Below are 15173 nucleotides of genomic sequence, written 5' to 3' on the forward strand. Positions count from 1 at the left end.
AATTGTGGTTTGGGATGTGGGAATTTGGTCAATTTACCTTATCCTCCCCCAATTTAACTGGTTCGCATGCATACAATTGGAGTTACTAACAATAATATCATCATTATGTGCACTATGTAGTATTTACATATAATGACTATCATCACATGTAAAAAGTAATAATAAATTTAAAATTGGAACACTATAATAACTAGCTTGCTACTTTTTCTTGAGTCAATTATCTCAATGTCTCTTAATGACCTCCTTTTTATCCTTCTTTGTAAGGATGAAAGACTAATATACCTTACATACAAGAATTACAACGATCTACTTATATCGACTAATATACATTATATATTATGTTTGTTCAAATTTAGTTGTTATATTCTTAATTCAATTTTCTCTCTATTTTAAAATGACGACTAATTATCTAGGTAAGAAATATTATAGTAGGCAAAATTATTAGCATTACATAATCGTAATTGTATTGTTTCGGTTGAAAATAATAGGACCTTCGGCTGGTCCTTTTCGGTGGGAGAAGATTGATCTCGGTCCAAGTGATGACTAGGCCGAGGGTTTCCTGCACAGCAAACACATGTAAACTAGCCTCGGAGGTTGTGCCGAGGAAGGCCCCTCCGATGCTAAAGTCAGTACAGTGTTTTGAGAGAGAAAGCTATGCAAAAGAAGTAATGTTTGAGGCTTGAATTGAATATCTTCTTAATGAGACAATTGAAGGGTTTTATTCCTTGCCCAAATAGGTGAACTAGGCCGTGGACCAAAGTGGGCTTGCCACAGTGACTGGGCCTTAACTGACTTTGCCTTTGGATCGGAGAATTGAACCTTACTTTTGGGCTTTTGTAATTAAAACATTTGGACCGGCCCAATTGGATTGAATTGGACGAAAACATGTATAATTGGCCCAATTGGTACATAAAACTTAAGAGGAAGAAAGTGATACACTAACACAACAATCATTATCGATTGATCACGATTTCATTTTTTCAATACTCTCACATCTGAATTGAGTTAGGATCATATACGATTAAAATTTATCAAGTCAATGTTTTAAATAGGTCTATTTAAAAAAAAAAAAAAAAAAAAAAGGAGATTGCATTAAAGTCGGTGATGTAGGGTAGTTATGTCCAATTTCTTTCTAACCAAATTAGACGAAAGGTTGTGGATAAAAGATGTTCCTCCTAGATGATAAGCCTACGATTGCACAGCATAACATTTTGTTGATGAATGATATTTATGCCAACTATCCTTAATTCCCATGAAAGGGACTAATTAAGTAATAAGAGAGGAGCAGTGGCCCAAAAAATCAAAAATGAAAATTTTAACATTCAATACGACAAATGTACCAAGTTAACCAGTAAGAGAGGGAACTTTGAAGGAAAAGGGGTGTGAATTAAAAATTAAAAAAAAAAAAAAACACGTACCTAGCAAAGTAGCAAGAGTCCCTCAACTTCGAAATATAGAGGGACAACGTCAAAAGTAAACAAAGGTTTTCTTTGACAACAATTTTTGACAATATTGACCTTATAAAAAGTCGTATTTGACAAATTTTATTACTCCTTAGTTTTATTTAAAAATTGAAGGTACCTGTTGTAAAAAAAAAAAAAAAAAAAAAAAAAAAAAATGCGTAGTACCTATTTACAATAACCATAATTATAAGCATTTTTTTACCCATTTCTATTATTTATTTATTTATTTAAGGTCAATCGGGCACTAACCGAATGCTCTAATCACACAAAACTTAGGGTTTGTTCCGATATACTAAAAACAACTGAACTGAACTGAACTGAATAGAGTTGAAATAAATTGTTTATAAGAGAAGGAAATTAGGAACTAAACTGAACTGAAAATAAGCTGAATAGAATAGATCTTTAGCTGGTAATGCCCTAGAGGAGTAGGGGGGGAGGAGAGATTTGTTGCTGATGAGGATCGAACCTCGCACTTCGAGGATGTGAGGCGACCTCTTGTGTCACTGCACCAGGAGGTCTCCCACTCTTACCCATTTCTATTAGCCCACAATTGGATGGATTAATCCGGTACATGACAGGCCAAAACATTGAATATATGGGCCCCTTTTCAAACCCACAATTATCAAATCAAAATGAATCGAAGGATATTCATACATGCTCCAATTCTTCCACTTCAATTCTCCTACATGCTTTTTGATGTTAGCAATTTAGCATACATAGTATATAATCACTAGATTCTTAATAACCTTTTTTTTTTTTTTGGGCAAGTGGTACTCCGTAATGAATTAGTTTAGAATGATATGGTATACTACCTTCATTAACAATTATTTACAACATTTATCAAAAAAGGGTGCTAAGTATTATTTGCAACAAAATTATTTTTTTTCCTAATATAGTAACTATTTTCTGGTAAAATAACCAAAATACCCTCATTTAAAAATTATTAACACATAATACTACATATAATTACAACTTATTATAACCCTAATCTAACTTAATTATCTAACTTTTTCCCGAAAAATCCTGATTCATCTTCATCTCTCCACCATCTCTCTCCTCCATCTTCATTCCTCACTTCATCATCTTCTTCCTTCTTCATCTCTCATCTTCTTCTTCATTTCTCATCTTTCATTTGGTTCGTAGGTGGTTGTTGGTGGTTTGTGGGTGGGTTCGGTAGATCTGGTGGTTTTTGTTGTTTGTGGGTGGTTTTTCTGGTTCGTGGGTGGCTGTTGGTGGTTCGTGGATGGGTGTTGGTGGTTTGTGGGTGTTGGTGGTTCATTGGTGATTTTGGGCGGTTGTTGGGGGTAGTTTGTGGGTGGGTTTGGTTTTTGGGTTTCAGATCTGGTGGTTCTTGGGTGGATTTCGGTGGTTTGTGGGTGGGTTTTGGGTGGCATGGGTGGTGGTTTGTGGGTTCTGGCCTTCTGGGTTGCGTGGGTGGTGATTCTGGGTGGCGTGTGGTGGTGAATCTAGGCGGTTTCGTTTTATTGTAAATTTGTAATTGCTTTTATTTTTTATTTTATTTGATTAATAGTTTATTATATGTCCATAACTTTTAATAATTATGTTTAAGAAGTTTTGCCTAGGAGTTCGCGCTAACCTCCTTTGTTGTAAATAATTGTTAACGGAGGAAGTATAATATACATGGAGAAAATTTAATATTACCATCCAAAGAAAAGTCAGTCCAACCCATTGCTACATGTAATTCAATTTATTTTTTAATTATTACAAAGCATTACAATTTACAAACCTTGGTTATACGAAATTACGAAGTACTATTGTTTAAAAATAAAATAAAAAAAAGGTTATACGAAATACTACCCTTTTTATAAGTGGTATTTAGACTAGTTCTAGTGGTGAGACTCATTGAAGTTTTTTAGGAGAGAGGGTATTTATTATAAAGGATACCAATAAGTTGGTATTTAAACTTAGATACTCATTTTAAAAGAAAGTTGTTAAGTTTGGATACTCAACTTTGAGTCTCAATTGACAAAAAATGCGGGCCCTTATCAATTTTATTTTTTTTGGTTCATATGAGCCACTAGGGCGGGGATGAGAATCGATCCCAGGATCACCTAGAACCGGGAGGAAAGCTCTTACCAACTGAGCTATCCCTCACTCTTGGGCCCTTATCAATTTTATATTAGTTGATTATTTATTTAATTTTTAATGTTTCAAAAAGATAAATTTTTTTATTTTATTGGATGTAGTGGGCCATATTGAAAAATGGCATTAGTATACTTAAAAGAGTCTTACCATTGGGAAATTATATATCACATGAGTTACTAAATTAAGAAGTGGATTGAGTATCACCATTAGATGTGAAAAACAACTCATTTTATATTTTAATACTCTAAATTGAGTCTTACCATTGGAGATGATCCGAGTGGCAAAATGTCAACGGAAATTTATATCCTTTGGGGATGGAGTTCCATTCCATTATCACGAAACATGGAGTTTCCTTACAATCTTGCACAATTACATACGTAGTACATATTTGTAATCATTTATTCGTTCTTGTGCTTTATGACTGATTAGGGGATTTTTATCCACCAATCACCGTCTGACAAGTGGACCAGCCAGGTTCCGCCACGTGTCCTTCACGTAGGCCAATAGGAGCCTGCCACGTGTCAATCACAGATACGTCCTCTACGGACCAATCGAGACACGCCACGTGTCCACCCATGCCAAATGGGAAAACCGGCCAACAAGGCCCAATCCTGTTTAGAGGCCCAGTCAGCCCTAGGTTTACCCTAAACCTAGAGAGTGGCACGCTTCTCAAGACTATAAATACTTAATTAATCCTCATTAAAGGGGATTCGGCAATTAATTACTCTCACCTAGAGAAGTCTGAACACACTGATCACTCCTCCCCTAGAGGAACCAGATCTTCCCCCTTTAATTTCCGCACTTATTACTCCTCAAACAAGTACTAACTTGATCGTTGGAGGCGGAGCTCCCAGGAGTCTCCGTTATTTTGCAGGTACAGGCGTCCGGTTCCAGTCTCGGTGTTGTAACTCTCCCGCAGGACATCAGAAAACCCCGAAACATTTGGCGCCGTCTGTGGGGAGAGTACTTCTGAGATGGCATCCACGTCTGTACCGACTCCTGAAGAGAGGCGTCCCCTAGACGACCCTCAAGTTCAGTCGGACCATGATACCGAGAGTGAATTTGAAGTTGAAGCTCACACAGCTTCAGACGGTACCCTAAGGGCCCGACGTACCCGTCATACCGAAAGGAGGGAGCGGGAGCATCTTCAAACAGGAAGCGAGCCAGCAGGCGCACCGCCTGTTCGGCAACAGCCGACTGATGGGTCTGCTCCCATCACAAGGAACGAACTCATGACCTTCATGAGGGACTTCAAGGGAGAAATTCAAGAGTTGCTTAATAAGAAGCCTGTTCCGGCCAAGGAACAGTCGGCCAAGAAACCATCCACTTCACTGAAAAGGAAGCCAGTTCAAGGGCGGGAGGCGACTCCTCATCCTAAATCAAGGAAGCAGGAGCCGCCTGCTCTTGATTTCACAAAATTCCGTTTTCCTGCAGGAAGTAGGAAACCTGTTCGTCACATTCAGGCGGACGGGTCGAAGAAAACATACACAGACGCTCGTCTGCTGTTAGAACAGAAGAAGAGTGATCGACTGTCAGAGTCGGCCTCTACTTCAAATTTTCAAGAAAGTCTGCGAAATACCTCGATGAGGCATACCCAGTCGTGTCATGACAGTCAGTCAGGCGGCACCTCCCGTCGGTCAGGCTTTCATAGCGACCAGGCGGTACCAAACTTACCGTTTGTACCACAGCAACAGTATTTTATGCAGCCACCTCCGTTTGGTGGACACGCAGCTAAAAATGTCCAACCTTTGGACTGGCAGCTACGGTTTCTTAGACTTGGTGAACAGCCGTCGGCCTTCTCCAAGGAAATCACTGAAGCCGCTCAGCCGGCCAAAGTGAAAAATGTGTTAGTAGGCGCCTATGATGGCACTACTAACCCAGAAGATCATCTGATGGCATTCTCCAACCTAATGTACCTTCAAGGGTTGGATGATCCCACTTGGTGCAAGTGTTTTCCAGCGACCCTCAAAGGAATTGCACAACAATGGTTCGGCAACCTGCCGACTGGTTGTGTAAACAACTTCAGGACGCTTGCTTACTTGTTCACCTCCAACTTTTCCATGAACATCCCTGCGAAGAAAACGACCCTTGATTTGGGAACAATTCAGCAGGGCGAGAAGGAGGGGCTTCGTTCTTACATCAGGCGGTTTAACCTGATGAGAATACAAATTCAAGGGTTACCGGATGAGGTAGCTTATACGGACTTTTTCAGGGGTCTCAAAGACGGGTCGACCTTCAAATTTGATCTGGTTCGAAAGAGGGTGGCGACTCTTCAGGAGGCTTTGATTGAAGCAGAAGCCTATATACAGGCAACTGATCTTTGTAGTACAGTGAAACAGTCGGACGGGAAAAAGTTCGACAAAAAAGGACGACAGATACAGTCGTCAAACAAGGAAGAGAAGAGAAAAGAGGTCTGGGCGGCTGATTCCTCTAAACAGCCGGCCCAGAAAAAGAAAAAAGAATTCAAACCATACTTCCAAAGTATGCGTTTAACAAGGATAACCAGTTTATCCTAAAAGAAATCGAGGGACGGATCTCAATTGAGAAGCCGGTCCCCATGAAGGGTTCTGCAAACAACCGGAACCAAGATAAATTCTGTGCTTATCATGATGATGTTGGTCATCACACCAATGACTGCATCAGTCTCATGCGGTATCTGGACCGCCTGGCTGAGCAAGGTGATCTTGACACTTATGTCAAGAAATCTACGGGGAACACTTCCTCAAAAAAGCAGTCGGCCAAAAAGAATCAACAGGTCGACAGCTCTGATACAGATGATGCAGTCGTCTACACCATTGCAGGCGGCTTCTCAGGAGGCGGCCCCACTATTAGGGGCAACAAAAACAATATCAGGCGGTTAGATGTAAATTCCGTTCACCAAGAACAGCCCTCCAAATATTCATTTCCTGAGATTGTCATCACTGAAGAAGATCTAGGAGGGGTAAGGGGGCCGCATGACGACCCTATCGTTATTGAATGTAAAGTGGCCAACCAGAGAGTTGGCCGAATCCTTATAGATACTGGAAGCTCCTCAGATCTTATCAGTAGCAAATGTCTGTCAAAACTAAAATATCAGACTGATTGTATACATCCGGCCTCCCACCCTTTAGTAGGGTTTGGAGGAGGAGTCGTGACAGGCGGTATTTTAGGTCGTTACTAAGACACCTCTATCAAATGATATTTGTAGTCCTAAACATGCAACTAAAAGAGTATAGAGGCAAGTCAAGGGTCGAACACAGGGAAACGATTAAGCACCGCTATTTATCTCCTAATGTTAATCTAATTCGATCAAGAAGTATGGTGGGTAAAGTAATGACTAAGAGGGATAGAATAACAATTAAAACAAGCACTAGGGGGAAGGATCAAACATGCTATGAATTCAACGAAGGTAGGCATCGGAAAATAGGTTTACATGTAACCCAAGCAACTCATACAAGGCAATATCAAGAATACTCTCTAATCACCTATCGGGATTAAGAGCTTTCCTAGCTAGCATACACTCACACTATCGTCGTAAGGCATACAAGCTAAGGTCATGCAATAATCGATCACCTAATGACTATTCCTAAGTCGCACTATCGTCACGATTTAGTTTACGTCATTCAACCACAACATGCGTATGGCCATAAACATGGAGTGGCTAATAAGTATAAGCACAAGGAAGATTTAATCACAAATATTCCAAATTAACCTAGCCTAGCATACATCAAACTCAAAGCATATCTTCACCAAACCCCTAGCAACAAGAAACTACTCACTAGTCATAACTACAACTACAATCATACTAAGCAACATTATAACCAATGAAATAGTAAGAAAGACAAAGTTTTTATCAACTAAACTAACAAAGGTAGAAACTTTAATCATAAAAACAAGAGAAAAGAGAGAAATATATCAAAACCTTCATTGAAATCCAAATAAAGAGCCATACATCATTCAATCTCCAAGCTTGACCATACATCAATGTTGCAAAACTACTTCTTCAAAAACTAAGAGTAAAACTAATGTTGATAGACAATGAAAATTACACTAAAAACTATCAAGATTGTTCAATACAAAAGTGGCTAAAACAAAACCCTAGAAAAATTCCTTCCAAAAAAACTCTCCTCTAAGGTTCTATGCTAAAATAAATAATATCCCTATGATAGAATGTTGTCCCCCCCGTTAGCCGTTTTGCCTCCCTCTTTTAACTTGGGCTGAAATCGGGATTTGAATCAGCAGTAGACAGGCGCGCCCGCGCCCAACAATGGCGCGACCGCGCGTTAAATGATGGCGCGGCCGCTCCTCGAAATGCGCGCCCGCTCCAAAGTGGGTATTTAATGGTTGGTCCAGCTCATCAACGCGCCCGCGCTCAAGGGATGCGCGCCCGCGCTTACAGGTGGCGCGCCCGCTCCTCTGGTGGCGCGCCCGCGCCATTTTTCTGGTCTGGATTTCTTCCCGTTTAGCCCTTGTTCCTTCCATCTCCGAATCAACGGCATACACCTGCAATCATGGAACAGGAAGGCAAGGCGTAATACAACGAAAGAGGAGGGGAGTATAAACTACCTAAACCACATGAATACACATTACGCGCCACAAAGGTAGAATACTCGAAATGGGCGGATCATAGCAAAAACATATTGAAATGGACCGAATTATTACTAAAACTACTAGAAAAGACTATCCTAAGAGCGACATAAATGTCACTCATCAAATTCCCCCAAGCTAAACCTTTGCTCGTCCTCGAGCAAAGCTAAAGGCAAAGAAGATTGAGAAACGATTATCCAAACACAAGCAAAATAGAAAAAAAAAAAAAAAAAAAAAATCAACTACAAACAAGCATAGATGGATGGCAATCTTTCTAAGCACTAAGAGTAAGCACGTTTTTGGATGCCAATGGTTGATTGAAAGATAAGTTATGCTAAGCATAGAGAACTCTAACATGCTCCACTCCACCCGCATTCCATACATTCTTACCGCGTTCCCTCATCTGGATTCAAATCCACCCTTCAAGGTAGCATCTCATGACTCCACGAAGGAGCCGGAACAAATGAAACAAGGGTGACCCGACATCTTACCAAGTCATGCTCTCTCCATATGCTTGAAATCTAGCTCCCTCCACCGACTAGTGACTCAACCAATCCAAGTCGAAAGGACTTTAAAAGGGGTTGTAATGTAGGCTAGGAGGTAAAGGTGAGAAAAAAAAAAAACATGAAAATTTGGTGGTAAATCCTAATTGTGAAGCAAAGAATGGCGCCAATTCTCGAAAACAACGTAGAATATCACCAATTTCCAAACAAAAATACGTCTCCCCCAAGCTTTTTCAACTCAATCTCACAAAACTATAAATGAAATGCGTAGAATCTCTCCCCCAAGCTTGAATTGAGCATTGTCCTCAATGCGCAAATTAGGGAGGACACTACATCAAAATCTGTTTGCAAATTGGCAAATTTTTTTTTTTTTTTTTTTTTTTTTTTTTTTTTTTTTTTTGGTTTTTTTTTTTTTTTTGTAGCTCAAGCTTTTGTCAACCTTTATTAATTTGTCCGTGCCTTTTATAACTATGGACGGCTTTTTCTTTGAATTCACATTTGCTTTTATTAAACACCAAAAATATCGAAAACGACCTTACTTTCCATACCAAACCATCATCGTCCAACTTATCAAACCAAAATCACAACAAACTTTCTTGGCTCAAACTTCACAATTCTACGGAGGAAAAATGAACTAGAAGGGTTATAGGGTTTGTAATATGCTACAAACAAGGAGGTGTAGGCTCAACATGGCTAGCAAGGGGGATATGCAAATGAAATTACAAGGAAGCAACAAAAGAAAAGCTAAACCCAGAAAAGCAAAATAGTCACCGAAGAAAATGCCTTTGTCCTCCCTAGATATAGTTCGGTCGCGATCTCGGGTAGCTAGACAACAAGTTCTCGATCTAAGCATGCCTTGGTAAGGATCCTATGCCGCTCATACAATAAGTGTTGGAGGCTTGAACATTAAAACTGACATCGGGTTACAAAAACTACCTTTAGGGCTTCAAATCCCCCAATGGGGCAACACCTTCTTACCACAAACAAGTGAATTTGGGTTCGGTGGGCCTTACGAGTTCTAGCACAACTACCTTAGCATAGACATATTTTAGAGTCAACCAATGGCAATCCAAGAACGCGGAAACTCTTAATCCTTAGGAATAAAGACATTCAAGAACGCAAGTCTATTAAGTTAATCTACCCTTGACAAAATTTCTAGATCTCCTACAAAATCAACATTACCTCAAAAATCATCGAACCATATATACATACCTGCACTGGTCAATCGCCATGTCGGCGAACACCAGTAATCATCATCATCATCATCGACAGGAAAAACGGGGGGCGGACTCACCGGTATCCATCAAACCGAGAGAAGCGTCCCCAAAACAGCATCATCATCAAAACCACATCGAAACTCATCAACAATATTAGTGAACAGGGGCAAAATTAACCAAAGAAAACAGTCATGTAACTTAGCAGAATCAGCAGCATGAAGGTACAGGGAAAACAATGAAAGAACGGCAGGCGAGCAAGTAAGAATCCCAGCCAAGTCACTCCCTACCAAGAGTATATCTCCTACTCATCAAAATGAGCGTACAAAAGCAGGGGAGAGAGATGTACTCAAGGACGCAGCCTACTGGCCACTAGAGCTGGGCTCACTAGGTGAGCCAAACCGACGTGGCGGCTCGTCATAAGTGAAGCCACTAGGGGGGCCGAAAAGGCCCCAACCACCGTCAAAGCCCGGCGGCCAACCGTAGTGACCTCTGTAAAGATCCTCTTGCCAACTAGGCAAAGGATCAGAGGGAGCGTCCTCGGACTGGGAATACAGAGGGGCGGGGTGATCAGGATGCACATAGGGGTAAGCAGGGTCCCCTCTAAAGTCACACCCGCCGGGCACACGATAATCGTACTGCCCGTCCTCTGGGAAGCTGCGGAGCTCCCTACTAGGCTCGGAAGGACCTTGCCAGTAGGGGTAAGTGGGGAGATTGTTCCCCCCCCAAGAAGGAACAGGGCCGTGCTGAGGCGGCCAATTGGGGTAGTTCACGGGGGGAGCAATCTCTCCTCGATCCACAGCTGAGTCATAGAGGGCCTGCTGCTGCAGATGGTGGCCTTGCTGTGACTCATAAATTGCTTGCAACTGACTAGCTATATCAGATAGCTGAAATGTACCTGTACCTGCGGGTTGCTGGGTAACCGGCTGCTGCTGCTGCTGCTGCTCCTCCTGAACCTCCTCCTCATGACCTATCCCTACCTCATCGTCCCCATCAACATCGGGCACTCGCCCGCTATCTCTCAAAACTCTCCACACATTAGAGGACTGACGCGTGAGGGAGGTGAAGTGAGGCTTAGGGAGGAAACAATGGTGGGCTCCTCTAACTAGCCACCGAAAAGCATTGGGGTTTGCCGTGGGGGTAATAAAATCAGAGCGGCGAAGCTGGTCCAAGTCAAGGTAAATATCCCCACTACTACCTACGGCCGTGCATAGAGGTAGAAGGTCAGTGTAACCTAATTTGGTGGCCAACCTAGTGACCATCGCCCCGCAATGTATCTCCCCTGGCTTTTTCCCTTTTGCTATGGCTTGGCAAGTTTGCATGAAGAGGAAACCCAAATTCAACCTCCGTGCATGCTCTTCCTTTGTGGCTATCCATAGGCAAAGGACCTCTTCCTTAGTCAGTTTTCCTAGGTCCTGTTTAGAAATGATAGAATACCCTAGTAAACGGTGTAGGATCCTAAGGGCAGGGTGCCAAATCTCACTGGCTATGGAAGTCCGGGTGTAAAACTCATTTTTACCTGAAATGGAACGCCACCAAGCGTACTCACTATACTCCCTAAAGCTCTCATAAAGAGGGTAGTGAATGTCGGCATCAGGGTGAAAGTCGAGGGCTCGGTTGAACTCTGCCAATGACATGGTGTGGGGGTTGTTGAAGAGTTGGAAAGAAATTCGAAAGTCGTTATTTTCTAGACTATCCACTTGAAAAGACGAGAAAAACTCTAATGTGGGTTCTTGGTAGGTCATGAATGAGGAGTTTATAAATGACCCTAGTCGAAGGTTGTCAAAAAGAATCCACAGATCATCATTTATACCGAGTTTTATCATGTCTCCACGATGGTAGTGCCTAGAAGGTCGCAACTTACGTTTTTTCATTTCGGAGTAAATGGAGGAGTGGCTTTTGTTTAAGAATTTTAGGGTGGGTAAGGCATTGGGTTGGTCTGACTCTGGGTTTTGGGACGATTGTCCCGATTTTGCAGTTTTTCTCTTCTTACCAATCCTTAGACTCATGACTGCCCGCCTCTTTTTTTTTCTGTTTTCACTCCTTTTCAAAGCCAACTCCGGCTATTTCCACCCTTAACCTCCACAAAACTACAATGTACCTGTTCACAAGCAATAATAATCCAACCAACGCAACGAATATAGCCTAAGATAATAACCAACAACAACAATTTCAAAAAAATCCAGCAGTAATTTCAACAATAATCAACCAAATTTCGCTAATAACCTAAGATAATCAAAGTCCTTGCTTAAAAATTAATCAAAAGAGAATAATTAACGAAGGAAATTGAATACCTTTACCCTTATGCGAAAAATTGCTGTTTTGGTGTCGATTTGGTGAGGGTTTTGAGTAGTAAGGAGTTCGATGCGGTTGGTGTTGAGGATGACTAATTGCTTTCTTTGATGATGAACAAACGGAGAAGATGAATGATTGAAGCTTGAGGATGATTGATTTATGAGAATGATTGATTTAAGAGGATGGAAGAAGATGATCTTGAGTATGGTGGTGAGGAGCGGCCGCGAAGGGAGAGAAAGGCAATGAGGGGTTTGAGTTATGTTTGTGAGGGTTTAAGGGAAATTGCGGGAACAAAAGACGAAACCGTATTTTTTTTTTTTTTGATACCCAGAAAGGCGCGCCCGCGCCCTACGGAGGCGCGCCCGCGCCTCAGTGAAAACGCGGCCCGCTCCTAAATCGCGATAAAATCGCTCCAACTCCCTGGAAATCAGACCAAGCTATTGTCGCGCCCGCGCTCTGCATAAGCGCGCCCGCGCCACTTTGGTATCGCGGGCCGCTCACAAATCGCGACAAAATCGCTCCTATTCTCTGGAATTGGATGAGTATTAAGACCAAAGAGCTGGCGCGCCCGCCTCTAAAACAGGCGCGGCCGCGCCTACTTTATGACGCGAGCCGCTCCTCAATCGCGCCTGGTTCCATCGCGGGCGCGCCTTTTACATGAATGTAATTGGTGAAGGATAATTAGGTCGTTGGACTAACTACCCTCAACCAAACAATATTTATAAACCTACACCTACACTAAACAAGTTTAGTGGTAAGTAGAGGGTCGAACCACGGAGACGACATAAACACTATCAACACCACCACCAATTAAGCTAGGTCAAAGAGATAGGATGGATAGAACAATAAACAAAATGAGATTAATATTAAGTTAAACTAACACCAAGGGAGAGGGTCAAACATGACAATGATCTTCAATAAAGTTAGGCAATGGAAATGAGTTTACATGCAAACCAAATATCTCATATAAGGCAATACCAACAATACCATCTAACCACCTATCGGGGTCAAAGGCTTTCCCAACTTAACACATGCTCATACTATCGTCATAAGCTGTGAAAGTTAAGGTTTTTGCATAGAATCGATCACCTAATGGATATCCCTAAGTTACATTATCGTCATAACTTAGTTCAATCCACCCAATTACAACACATGATTGGCCATTCACATGGAGTAATTAGTAAAACATGGTTACAAGGTATATTTAATCACATATAACCAACATTTGTCTAGCCTAATACATTCAAGATTCACCACATGCTATCACCAATCCCTTAGTAAAGGGAATTACTCACTAATCATGAACAACTAACACAAAACCCAGCAAGAAGAACAAAGAGAAGCAATTAAACTAAACAACTACTCTAATCAAGCAAGAAATTAAGAAAGAACAATAAATGAGATAGAGTTTAGAATGCTCATTGAAGTATTGAAAAGGAATCCAAAACAATGTCACTTTGCATCTTCATCTTCTTCAATCCACCATTGAAGCTCTTCACTTTCTCTCTCTAAAATACCCTAAATTACTCTTAATCTACATTACAAAGTATAAAAACAAAGATTAAAACTAAATCTAAGCCTAATTTATGTGAAGATTAATGGAGAGATGTTAGGGTTTAACCCCTCAAAGAGGAGAGAGAAAACCCCCAAAGAAACCCACAATCCCAAAACTTTTTTTAAAGAGGAGAGGAAGAAGCGTTTAAAAGACCCGTAGCTGCTCGTGCGCGCCCGCGATATTTGCCTGCGCGCCCGCGCACTGGGATTGGCCTGACAGCGACATTCATTTTCAAACGGCCATAACTTCTGTTCTAGGAGGCTTCTGTGGGCGTGCGACCTACCGTTGGAAAGCTCTTTAAGTCTAGTTTCCAATGCAACTTGAATCACCTCAATCCAATTTGTAGATCGAAAGTTATGGCTAAAAGAGTGAACAAAGGTTAGTTTGGGAGTTCAGGCCCTTGAGCGCCCGCACCTATCTTAGGAGCGCCCGCGCCTATGTTAGGAGCGCCCGCGCCTAAGCCGCGCCCAAATCGCGCCTACATTCTGCCTCCAATATTTTCGACCCCAATGTTAGGCACGCCCGCGCTGGGTTTGGCGCGCCCGCGCCATTCTGAAAGCGCGACCCGCGCTGTTCGCATGGCCTTGCTTGCTTGCTCCTTAACTTCCTTTGTAGCTCTTCAAATGAACTCCAATTCTCCAAGCTCTTCATTCTCTCAAAATCAACTCCAAAAGCCTACAAAACACGAGGAAAAGCACACAAACATAATAAAGAGATAAACGGAGCAAAAGGGGTACAAACAAGGGACAAACGAAGAAAAATACCGCGATTAGAGGATCTAAATAGTGGCATAAATGCCACTTATCAAGTCGTCCACCCTGTAGGACGAGTAGATCTACCCATCCGCCTGGGTGAAAAAGGGGAAGGCCGACACATGGTAGTCCGGTTCCTGGTGGTAGAAGAACTCTCGGCCTACAACATGATTCTGGGACGACCAACCCTGAATAATTCCAAGGCTGTAATAATCCCATCTCTTATGTTGCTCAAGTTTGAGAGGGACAATGGAACAGTCGGCTCCCTAAGGGGAGATCAGAGGATGGCACGAGAGTGCTATCTCTCGGATGTCAAGCCCACTGTTATGGCCGCTGGGTCCAGTGGAGGAAAGATTGACAATGTCAAGGACAATGCGCCTGATCAAGAAGCAGGCGGCAAGAAAAGAAAGGCATCCCAGATGGGGGCCGCAAGAAAAGATAAAAAATAGCAATCATTGGCAGAGGAGCGGTCGGATGAATTCCGCCCTCAGCCGGCTGGTGAGCATACGGACCTGATCCTAGATGTCTCCCGTCCTGACAGAACAGTCAAAGTTGGGACGACTGCTCTAGGGGTCCTAGGTGATGTCTTTCACAATCTGTTGAAAGAATACAAGGACATCTTTGCATTCGAAGTCCATGAAATGCCAGGCATTAGTCCTGAGCTGGCGGTACATAAACTGGCTGTGGATCCAAAAAAGAAGCCGGTAAGGCAGAAGAAG

The sequence above is a fragment of the Chenopodium quinoa genome, unplaced genomic scaffold (assembly GCF_001683475.1).
Source record: "Chenopodium quinoa cultivar QQ74 unplaced genomic scaffold, ASM168347v1, whole genome shotgun sequence".
In the NCBI taxonomy this organism is placed as follows: domain Eukaryota; kingdom Viridiplantae; phylum Streptophyta; class Magnoliopsida; order Caryophyllales; family Amaranthaceae; genus Chenopodium; species Chenopodium quinoa.